The sequence below is a fragment of the Apteryx mantelli genome, chromosome 29 (genome assembly GCF_036417845.1).
Source record: "Apteryx mantelli isolate bAptMan1 chromosome 29, bAptMan1.hap1, whole genome shotgun sequence".
Classification (NCBI taxonomy): Eukaryota; Metazoa; Chordata; class Aves; order Apterygiformes; family Apterygidae; genus Apteryx; species Apteryx mantelli.
In genome coordinates, this window is record NC_090006.1 from 4158108 (window position 1) to 4170732 (window position 12625).

Below are 12625 nucleotides of genomic sequence, written 5' to 3' on the forward strand. Positions count from 1 at the left end.
CAGTGACTGTACCAGTCCAGTGATAAGCAAGTGTGACCTGCTGCTCTGTCCACTTGGGTCTGCATTTTTAAATAAGACCTTTCATTAGGACTAGTTTCATAGAAAGCTTATTTAATAACTATCAGACAAGGGAGTCTAGGTAAATTACAATGCAAGCCTGTAATAGATGTATTTTAAAATCACTCAGATGTTGCAGTTAACAAAATCAGTTTATCCTGTAACTCCAAGGAGGAAGCATTGCTCACATCTGCACTGGATTTTCATGCTTTGTTTTTGGGGAACGCTTGCTGCAGTTGAGGCAAGCCTACAAAGCGTGCATGTGCAGAGTAGCTGAAGTGCTAAGAGAATCTGTAATGGAGTGGCACATCCACTCCAACCTGATTTTGCAAGATTTTGTATCCTCGCTTCCTATCGAGTTCTCTGGCTTATTCCAGGATAAGCGATGGGGAAGGCTGGCAGATGGTGCTCCTGACTGCAGCTAGCTTAGCTGTATGCACAAAGTGTCTGTTGCTACAAATTTTCAGTGCTTTCGCCCTCCCTAAACATCCAGCTCCTTAATTTGTCTGAATCAGCAAAGCTTTGCCACTTCAACAGAATTGTGCTAGGGGAGGAACTGATGCTGAAAAAAGCTCTTGACATGAACTGAGGACCCTAGTGACTTCAGATGAAAAAGTCAGACCTAAATGGTCATAGGCATTGTATAAACCCTATGCACAGGGAAGAATTTTCCCCTAAAGTCTTAGAAGATAAAAGGAGTGAGCACAGGGGAGATCTCCATTTAGTTTGGGGAGATATTATAAATGCTGTGCTATCTTATGATGCGCTCGGTGTAATTATTAATCGCGTGATTAAGTGTTTGATGTTCTTCATAGCCAAGTTATCAACATGTTCAACACTAATTTTGCTTGTTCTGCTTTATGCAACATTCATGCCCCATAAAATGCATATTAAGTACTAAGGTTGCTTAATAATGATGTTTCCACCAGGGCATGATTTGAAGACTCCCTTGGGCTAAAAGATGAAAAATAGCAATGATTAAACTTTCTTTGACAGTGTAGGTGGGGAAACTGAGCCAGTTGCTATTTAAGAAAGGATCTTGAAACAATAAAGGTAAATGGTAAAGGAGCTTTTATTTACTTTGACATGGATTTGAACCAGCATCTAAGTTGATGTAGTGATTGAGCTTCCTTTTATTTATATTAGGGAGTGAAGAGCTCTTATGTGCTGAATAATGAAAAATCTGATTCCACAGAACCATGTCTTTTTAATAGTCTCTTCTGTTGTGCCTTCTGTTGCTTTTGATAGCAGGAATGATTTCTCTGCTGGTCATTTTAGGATATACCTATTCATATATATACATGCCTAGCATTGGCAGCTGCTAAGCGGGTAACAAATGGGTACAGCTTCTATTTAAACTGCTCATTGACAAAATGAGGTGAAGAGGATTCTCTGCTTCAGAATAGCTGAGGAACATGTAAAAGCTTCAAGCAATGTTGTTTCAGATTATTACTGCAATTTTATGGGCCAGTGAAAAGCAAAATGTCTATTTCTCATACTCTGCTACTCAGTATAGTAAATCAATAAATAACTAATGGTGGTCTTTTTAAATCTGTCCCTAATGGATTGTTGTCCTATTATAAAATGTGTGCAAATTGAAAATCTAACAAGACTAAAGGGAAAAAAGATCTTATGTGTGTCAGTTACCTCAGAGCTACTAGAAAATACTAAATATAATTCAGGATTATTGTTTGATGTAAATATTTGTAATGAAATCCAAGCATCAGTAAGAAACTGAGTATTGGAAAGAAGAGTTTAAACTCAGTGCTTTATAATAGCAAAGAACAAATTAAAAGCTGGGAGCTGGTCTTTCTTGAAGTCATGGGAAGGGCTGCTGCTGGCACTGCTGCAAATGGGAAAGGCTTTTGGGGTGGCCAAGGAGATGCTGAAATAAAATGATTTGCAGTTTTGAATGCTGAAGTGCATTTATTCTGCAGTTTCAGCTAGAAATACAATTTGCCTTCATTTCCTACTGTAATGTGATTTTCAGCCTTGCCATTGAGCAACTTCTTTATTCCCACTCAGCCGTCTCTTTCAATGTTTGATAGAGTGATTTCCTTATGCTATATACTGTTTACTCTGTAAACTCAGTAAGTCTTTATTTGTAATGTGTTGTTTTATAAATATCCCTGGTGTGTTTACCATGTGTTAAAATTAGCTGCAGAAATAGAACATTAATCAGTTGATATCTATACCTCGTATTTGTTGCACCATCTCTCAAGGAAGCAGGGCTGTAGGATTACTTGGGTGTAAAAATTGCAAGCTGTACCCTTGAATTAAATCAATGTATTACCTGACCAACCTTCCGATTTAGATGACTTGAGTCACAGCGGAGAGAGAATAACTCTGTCATAATCCACTGAGTGTAAATGTTTTCCAAGGTATTGAATTTGTTCTCTCTTTTTCAAATTCTTTTGTAACTACAAATGCTATGAAAAGTTGCTTAAGTCATCCATATCTTCAAAATGTGATGTTCAGTTCTGCAGAGAAAGCCTGTCTTCATGTACTTCTATCCTTAAAAAAAAAAAAAGGAACCCCCCCCCCCCCACACACACACATAGCAGCAGAACTCACCACTGATGTTTGTGGGCTTGCTGCCATTCTCTTCAGCAGAGTTGCATCTATTTATCCCAACGGCTTCATTTGGCTTTGAGGTTCAGTCCTCATTTTCCTTTCTAGCAGTGATGACTGCTTTTCCCTGATTCCCTGCAGACAAAGGGGATATTGTCTACACAGCACAATATAGTGCCAAGCAGAGAGAGCTGAGCTAGCTTTGAAAAAGCTAACTTGATTTATGCCTATAGCTTCTCCCAAGTGCAATGTTTCTGATCCCCGTACAACTTGGTCAGAACTTGGTTGATTGTTTCTGCTTGGCGCTGAAGCAGAGACATGCTCAGAGCAGATACTAGCTGAACATCTGTCCTGCAGAGTGAAATATTCCTGCATTCACACGATAGGGACTTGCAGGTTGATGTTTAGTAGATAGGTTTAACTAAATCCATAGTAAAATCGGTGCGCAAGAGAATTAAATTGACAGTGGGGTGGTATACGTGATTTCACTGGTTGAACTTTTGCTAGCTCAGTTTTGCACAGTAGTTTTAACAAAGTGCCAGATTGCTTGCAAGTGAGAGAACTTCTACGGAATAATTTAATATATTTGACAACATTGCAATATGCAACTGTTTTGTTCCTGCAACTGAGACTTATCTTGCCACAGTGCCAATACTTATTATTCAGCTACTCTTGTACATAAGGCTGGACCTTCTGTCTAACACAGATCTCTTCAACCTTCAAGAGCTTGTCAAGAGTATCCAAAAGTAGGACAAAGCTGTGCTGTCCTACTAATGTGTTGCAGCATTTGGTTTCAGCTTCCTGCCAGTCTAAATTGTGGCTCAATTTATAAACATCTCTGTGCAGTCATAGTAGTAAAGTGTCACTGTCTACCTTCATGCAAACAGTGTGGGTAGTTACAAGAAGCTTTGGAGTAAAAGTCGTTGCTGGACTGTTTCTTCTATTACCTTGGTTTGGAGACTAGTGGCCCCTGTGTCAGAGAGAGAAAATAGCTGTCATTAGGGTTGCACGTGGCTTTGATCTTGCTGGCTTGTCATTTGTGAACTGAGATGTCTAATAACGTCAGGTAGTTTTAGCTCAACACATGAAATTTATTACTCTGGCTCCTATTGATTGGGAGATGCCTGTATTGGAAATTGCAAAGATTTTCCAACAGTTGCTTGGTGTGGCCCATATAGCAAATTTAATGCAGATGCCCTTCAGATGACATCCCCTTACCTTACAAATGTGCCTAATATAATAGGGACTTACAGCATTAAATTTATAGCTTAATATATTTAAGGCAGGTTAATACAATAAACAGAGAAGTAACTGCTATTTCACCAACTTCTATCGCCTGCATAATATAATCTAAAATCACCTGCTTTTTCTAAAGATCTCAGAGGAAATTTGAATGGTAAACCAAATAATCAGCAGAAATGCGATATTTGAATTCTGTCACTCAGTCCATTGACTTGAAAGGAAACTGGAGATCCACATAATCCCCCAGGCTGCAATCTAAAAGGCACCTACTGGTTTCCAGCCTGCTTTGCCTTTTAAAGCAGTGCTTCTGCAAGGTGCTTACCAGACCCCATCGTGAGGGTGTTCGGTGCTGGGCAGAGTAAGCACTAATCTGTCCAGCACTGTTTCGTGTTTACATGTAATTTAGGCGACTCTGTTTCACTGTAAATCAGTGACCCTTAAAGGATTTTGGTTAAATCGCTTCTTAACTAAGACTTGGAGCACAGGAGAGGAGCAGGTCATAATTAGATAAACTGAGATGTGTACTTGCCATGTGCTAGGACAGGTGAATACAAGGTGGATGGCCTTCAGTGAAGGAGCGGTGAAGAGCCTTGCTGTCTCCCCAGCGTAAGCTACTAGTAAGAGCTTCACAATAACTTGATGTGCGCGTGCATTTTCTGGACCTATGTCCTGCTCGCTGACAACGGAACACTTCTCACTGATTTTAATGGAGTCCATCTCATCTGTATCAATAATGCAAATTTAAGGACTGAAAATCTAGCTCTAAATTTGGTAAATTTGGTAGCTCAAGCCCATGCCTACCCTTGCTCAATGCCCTGGTCTTTTATTGTAGGCCTTTCTGCTAAAGATGACAACATCCATGACAGCCCATTTTGTCAGGTATCGAGAGGAAAATAATAAAAGCCACCCTGAGGATCAATGACGTGTTGATTTAACACTGAGCACTCTGCTGCTCCTGTGTATTCCACCCAGCTGATGGCAAGAGAGCTTGTAACCAGCTTGACAGGGAAGTCCAGTAGTGGTTTGACCCCACTCTAAAGCATTAGCTTGTCTGACAGTAAATGTAAGTTTAAAAAATAAGAAGTCAAAGGGCAGTTGCAAGCCCAGATGTCACAGCAGGAGAAAAACAATTAGGATCTTGGTACCTGAGTCTTTTCAGATGCCGATGCGTGTGCTGGCAGCCAAAGCAGATGTTTGCTGGTGAAGCAGGGGAGGAAGGGGACCTGTGAATTGCTCCTGTACCAAGATGAGTGTGTGCTGTCACATTGTCTTTGCGAGTCTGGGCATAGGCACTTACAAGCGGATTGATTTGTGATTGGCAGAATAGGTGTTGCTTTGTGCTAGCTGAAGTTCATCTGAGCGTTTTGCCCCTTGAGTGGGGGGAAGAAAGGTCAGTTCCCAGCTTGCTCATCTCTGTTTGCAACTTCTCTATGGCAATGATGGTCCTTTTTTGTGTATCTGTAGAGTCCTTTTATGCAGCAGTTCCTTACTGGGTCACCTCTAGGCATGATGCCAGTGTAAATGATGGAGAACAAGACGCTCTGTCTGAGCCAGAAGACAAAGAGGCTTTTGTCTGGTTTGCTTTACTCTGGTCGGAGAGACAGAAACTTGGCACCTGAAGGCTCTTGGCTCTGGATCTTGTGTGCGTGCAGGGAAGACATGAGTGTCCAGCGCTGATACTCCTTCCCATTTCCGCTTCTCATAGATTGGGAATTGGCTAGAGACACTGAATGAAGGACTAAACTTCTCTGGCTTTATGGTAGAAAGTTTGGAGTGTGTGTTAACAATGGAGAATAATGCTCTTTGAGGTATATTTAGTAACTAATGTTAGTTCTGCTCTGGTACTACGTGGGACAGAAACTGTTCATAGCCAGAGGTACAATGGAGTCGCTTACTTCAGCCTATAGATTAGCTTTGGTATTCACTTTCCTGGGAAAGTAGGTGGTGGTGGCATCTTTATAGCATTATATATATAAAGTGAAAGTATATTATATATTATTTTTACACACACACACATATATAATGAATGCTTTCACATTATATACTAATCTGAATTGAAAATGAAACCCAAAATCTGATTAAAAATAATTTTTTTTAACTTTTAAATCAGTATCGTTGTTTACATAAAGGAGTCCAAACCACTGTCATCATGAGACTTATACGTTCACATTTTCTCCCACCTATCTTTCCAGCTAACTTCATTGTCTTTCAGTGTCTTCAATATTGTGGGTCTTGATACATTCCTCATGGGCATTTGTTTTCAGTACAGTCACTAGTGATGTAAATCTGATGTGCCCGTGAAAGATGAAATAGGATTGAAGCTTGATTCTAAGAGAAAATATTACACTAGAACTGCAGTGTCTAAAGATTTAATGGACACGCTGACATTCATTTTGGAATCATGCCTTTTACAGCAAGTGAGATCAGACTCTACAAATGCTGTAGAGCACTTCTGTTTGGTAGGACTCCAGGCCCTGTACAGAGGGGGCAAATAGCATGATGTACGATTTGTAGGTAGAAAAGAGCTTTTAGAAGGTAAAATGTTGATTTTTGTCCTGTATACTTCACTGTCCTCAGGCTTTCTGGGGTATGTAGTATAGCTGGATTCATGAACTTTAAAATATTAATTCTGAAAAGCAGATAAAAATACTTTGCTCGTAATTAACCTTTGATTAAAATTAATTGTTTCTAAATCCCATTAAGAATACTCTTAATGAAATGAACAACCGGAGTGGGCTTTATGGAGCTGCAGGCAGCAGTGTAATGTGTTATTGCAAGGCTTCAACTGCAATGCAGAAGGAGAAAAAGAAAATTCAATGGAAAATCCATGATTTATATGTTATTCAGAATTAATTTGCATTGAACTGTGTTAATCTATATCTATAGAGCAGAGTTTTTTACAGTAATGCATGGTTTGGCATTAGTAGACTGCTTTCTCTTTTTTTTTTTTCCTCCTTCCGAGGGAGGGAAATGCAGTTCCATGTAGGTGAGTCATCTGCATTGTATAGTAAGTTGTTTAGGATGGTCAGCTATGAAAATGCAATGTCATTTGTCCTATCTATCAGTGTGAGAGACAAATGCCGACGGGCATTGCTGTATCTGCCTTGCTGAGATGGAGTGGAGAAATGCAATAAGATGAAGAGTATCTGAAGGTGGATGAGATAAGGTACTGGTTAATTAAAATTGAATCTGCTAAGATGCTACACTGGGGTTAGGTCAGTTTAGTTTCAAACAAAACTTCTGAACTTGTTTTCAAGGTTAGGACGTGGCTAGAAGGAGAAATACCAGCAAACCCAAGGAAAGGGTGTGTTCCTGAAAAATCAGCTAGGATTAAAAGAAAAGCATACTGTCAAGCAATTTCTGGTTGCAGGTTAAACAGGCATGGCGCAGTTGACACAACACCCCTGTACGCAGAAGGTTTTCAGGGAATTGGAACAATTTGCACAACCAGTGGTTACCATTTACAGTCCCTACAACTGAAGCCTTCTATCACCAATGTCAGAGAGATAGTGAAGGTAGGTGGTGTGTTCATCACTCCATAGGCGAGGAAAAGAGGATGCAATACAGATAAGCAACTTATTGCCACTCATGCTCTAAATCTGCTGTAGATTCATACAAGTTCCTGCATCTGGACTCCCTTTTTTTCATAGCCTTATGCTGCCGTGTTGAATAAAGGTATTCCCTGACAATCAGGCTGCGTTCCCCACTTGGAGCAGTGCTTCCGAGAGAGAGAGGTGCCTGTTTAGAGGTGCAAAAATCCCACTGTCTAATGAGAGGCCAGGATGCTGTTATGGGGTGGGGGGGGAAGGCAATTCCAGACAATTTGTGTACTGCAGGCTGCCTTTATGTTGTAAGCAAAGAAGCAAGTGGCTTTTTAATCTTGGCTGAGTTGAAAGAGGATCACAGTAAAATTGCTCCAATTCAGAGGGTCTTTTAATAGAACTATTAGGAAACATTTCCATTTGTCAGGTGGGTGTCTCCATGCTTTTGATTAATGCATAAAACAAAGCACATGCTCTGTAAAAATAAGCCTGCTGTGTTATCTATCTAATTTTTCATCTATCACTCTGCACTGTGAAATAAAGTACCATAAATTCTCTAAATGAAGTAATTGGAGTGCGGCTCCATTTAATCCATCCATTATTTTTAACCTTGACATGAAGTTTCTTGATGCTGTTGTTCTTCCCTCTTTCTGTTAGTATTTCTTAATTGTTTGTCTTGACAGCAGGACATTTTAGCTGTCCCAGTGTAATCTACAATTCCCTTTGGGAATGTTTCAACAAAGGTTTCTGCAGAGTCAGCCTTTCTGGAAATAACAAAGCAGATACTGAGGTTAACACAAAGAGGTGCATGCCTTGAGCTCAAATTGTATTTTTTTTTCTTTTTTCTTTTCTGCTTATAGGAAGGACAAGATTGCCTTGAAATCCTGTCTCTCCCTGGGTACCTTGATAAGAAAATTCTTAGTTGATGTTAAAGGGCTGCTTGGTTATTTGGAACCTACTCGCTGTTTCTTGGCTTATAATACTCACGTCATCTTGAAAACTAACCAAAGATTTTCATCCCAAGTCCTGTATTATATCACAGCAGGAAATGCTTCTGTCATTTCATCCTATTCTGTTCCAAATCATTTTTATTTCTCGTAAAAATCCTGCTTAAAAGGTGAAACAGTGCTTTTAAAAGGGAAAGGGTTGCAAACCACATAACCTTCGAGCAACACAAACATCTTCAGCTCTGACACATAACACGATAAATTTCAGAAAGATTAATTCTTTGAAATGCAGCAGCCTTCTGTTCTCAGTGCTTTCCGATACCTGCTGTGGAAGGACTCATCAATCATGCTATTTTGAGACATTAATAAAGGGGTATAAGGTAGGGGTTTAAGCAGGGGACACTTTCATCTCAGACCTGAAGCAGGCAGAGATATTTATACCTCTCATGCAGCAGGTGTTTCATTAAAGACAAACTTCTTATTAAGATTTATGGGGCATACACTCAGCCTATTTGTAACAGATGTACTTGTAAGATAATAGCAATTCTTCTATCTCCTCACTTCAATGAAGTATTGAGAATCAGCTCCAGTATATCTCCTCTTTAACTTCTCTGGCTTAGCCAAAGCTAAAGTTCTTGACGTGTAGGATTTGTTAGGCATCTGTGTTCCTTCTCTTTAGGTTTGCCATAAGACACTGTAGAAATCAAGAGCTGCTTATAGAGTGGATGCTTATTTTAGATAAAGAGAATACCTGGAATTAAAATAATATGAGGTTTTTAAGTTCGGAGTCTTGCCGGCATTGCAGACCTGCGTGCTTCAGCTGCAGAATGATCGGAAGTGGAAGAGCTTTTTCCCTGTCAGCCTGTTTTTCCATAGCTGCCTGCAGCGGAGCTCCTCACTTTTGAAGAAGCTGGGGGTGGCCATTGCAGAGGGTAACATCCCAGATAGATGATTTGATCAAGATAGCAGCTCCCGCCTTACTGATGCACCAACTGTGACCCTGTGTGTGTCACTCGGTGAGATGGTGGATGGAACTTCATATCAAACGAAGTGATATATTTTTAGATACTGTAAGGTGAACCTGTAGAATTCACTGCTGTGTTGCAGCTGTATTCCTTAGTGTGACTGATCGTGCTATGTTTGATGCTTCACGAACGTGTGCAATTACTATATTATAGGTGAAATGTTATTATAGTAAATATAAGTAAATATTATAAGTGAAATGATCCCTAAGTGACTGGGTTTCTTGTATCTTTTGAAGATCTGATCCTATAGTAGTTTTGGCTACAACCTCCTTTGAGGATCGAGACTCTGATCTACACTAACAAACTGTGTATTTCTGGACCACCTATTTGGAGTCCTTTCCTCCCTGCTGTGACTGAGGTGCTACTTTTACAGAAGTTGAAACATCTGTCAAATGAGAAGTGTAAGGCTGCCTGTGAAACCTCTGTTTCCAGGTGTCTTTGATCTAAGTGCTTTTTGCTGAAGCAACCAGGTTTGTTCAGCTACTAATCTTCCTCTTCTGATGATATAATCAGTGAAAAGGTGGAAGGAAGTTGCACCAAATCATGCATTAGTGTAATAAGGTTGTGCAAGCTGGAAAGTAGATCCTGTAGTCAAATGAGTCCTGTTACGCAAAATGAAGTTAGAATACTGTTATATGTGGTCTTAGATTTTAATAGCGCAGCAGGAGTTTCATTTTGTCAGAGGCATTAAGAAACGATGCTGGTTGCATCAATGTGATGACACTGGATTTGATGCTGGATCGTCTTTGAGAGGAACTGGTCCTGTGCAGTCAGCAAGCCTGTTCTTGGAGATGCTTGCCAGTGTGAGTAAAGGATGCAGTGAACGGGGAGCTGCAGAGAAACCTGGCTTCATGCTTGTGCTTCTCTCCATCCTCAGCAGAGCACTTGAGCACGTACTTAGCTTTGTGCGGACTAAGCCCATATTGAAGTGCTTTAATGGACAGAGGTCAGTGAGTGGGTGCCTCCGCGCTTCTCTGAAACATCCCAGGTTGATTCCCTGCAGTGCGACACACTTATCTTAGTTCTGGGTGCAGATAACGCCTCGGGGTTCGGCACAACAACGCAGTGAGTTTCTCCTAGTGAGCTACAGAGCGTTCTTCCCTTTTGTCCCTATGGTGATATTTATAGCTTGAGTTTTATCTAAATTTCCTCCTACTTACAAGGATGCCATTGAGACAGCACACTGCAGATCAAAAAGACAGCATCAAAAAGACAGTATTTTAATTGAGAAGTATAATTACTTTATCATATTTAACAATGCCTGGAATTAAGATAATTATTAATATCATATAAAATACAAAGTAATATCAATAATAGTTGCTCCCAAGGCTAACTGATTAGAAAACAGTACTTTTCCTATTGCTCAATTTCTTATCTGTCAGAGTCCAGTCAAAAATTCACTATAGTCAATGACAGTCTTTTCTACTGATTTAAATGAGGTTTAGATCAGTTCCACAGCGAGACAAATTATTTTTTTTCCAGACAAGAAAATGCCACTGGACTTCTTTGAAAACTGCTGTCACAGAAAATTACCGCTTTAATTGACAATATAGATGGTTTCGGTATTTTGCTGATGGCTTGGAAGGTCATGCCACTGCTGCTGTGCAATTCAGCATCTCTCCTACCAGCTGACCTTACTGAAAAGCACCCTCTTGCCCTGTGCTTAGAGGCAAATACAACACCAGGCAAATGCCCAACTTGGCATGTCCTTCTTGCAAAGCAAAGGTTTTCCTTGGAGGATAGTGTGGATAACTCTAAATCAAACTCAGAAAGCAAGCAAGCAATGGAAAATAGCATCATCAAAATAGCACCAAATAAGTAGCCTTGAAAATAGGGTGCCTTGCAAGCACAGGTTTAAGTGGGACTGAAATGGATTCTTCTTCCAGGTGCAGCCGCAGGTCACAGTTACATACACCTGGATTTCAACAGGCTCATATTTTGCCTTTGACAGCTGTTTCCCTTGTGAATTTGGAAAGACTGCATAAAGTTTCTGCCTCACTTTTCCCATCTGGAAGTCTGCAATGCTAAACTCTAATATGCTGACTGTGCAGGCCTATTTGGAGGATTCATATTTTCAAAGTACTTTATAAATCTCATTCACTAGTTGGGATAAAACAAAAGTGAGTAATAGTCTCTGATTTCTCCAGTATGCGCTACTCCAATATTGAGTAGTTCTGTAACATTTTTACGTCTGTCAGGACGCATAGTGGTTTGCACTTGTCCTCTCTCCACACGCACAGTTCCCGCTAACGTTCATAGGACATGAACAACAGAACAGGACTGAAAATCTGTGTTGGCACCTTCCTGTCGCTAAATATCGCTTGATTTTGTGATTTTTAGAGCCTGCAGTCTAGACTGGGTTCCAGCTTGTATGCCAGGAAGCCCATGTTGCTTCCATGTTTCCGTGTGATTGCGAAGGGCATATCTGGGATATTTTCTTTCTTTAAAAAGACTGGAGTAAGTTGGGGATCTGGTAGTTGTGCGTTAAAGTCCTCCTGATATTGTTTTAATTGAGTTTCTGAGGTGGGACTGAAGCAGAACATCCCACAGACAATAGCATCCTTGCTAGGAAGCTGGGCATGGCAGGCTGCGGGGATAATCCGTAAAGGGCGGCAGCCCTCCCTGGGCAGGGTCCAGCAAGGCTTCTACAGGCCATGGAAGCCCACCTGCATCTTGCAGCAGGAACTAAAAGCCCTTGTACGATGGCTGCTGCTGCATTAATAAGGGGTCCATAAAGAGAGCTGATTGACAAATTTCTGTAAGCACATTTCTGTTTCTTAAGCAGCAAATAATTATCAAGTAAATGGAACCTGGCACAGAAAATTATCCTTATTCACAAAACTGATTCTCAGAGATTAAAAAATGTGACATGAGTGTGAAGTGCTTTGGATTTTGAAGTGCTTTGGATTTTGGAGTTGCTGGGTTTAGATTTTTTTTTGGCAAAATGACAAGAAAACGTGTGGGGTTTTGGGGTGTTTTTTGCTTTTTGCAAAAGAAAATTACAATGTAGTTTTGTAGCAGAACCTGTTGTTTCTCTTTTTAGTACTAAACCTCTGAAAAATTACGAAGTAAAGCATCACTGTTTCACTGCATTTTTTCTGAATGGAAATAATTTCCTGAAGATCAGTCCATAACCATTCTGCCTGCCCCGGCACAGGAAAGCAGCATTCAGCTCATGCAGCAACTGCTGTGCTCTAGCATGCTGGGGTTTATAGACAGGTTAATTTTTGCGCGTCTCCAG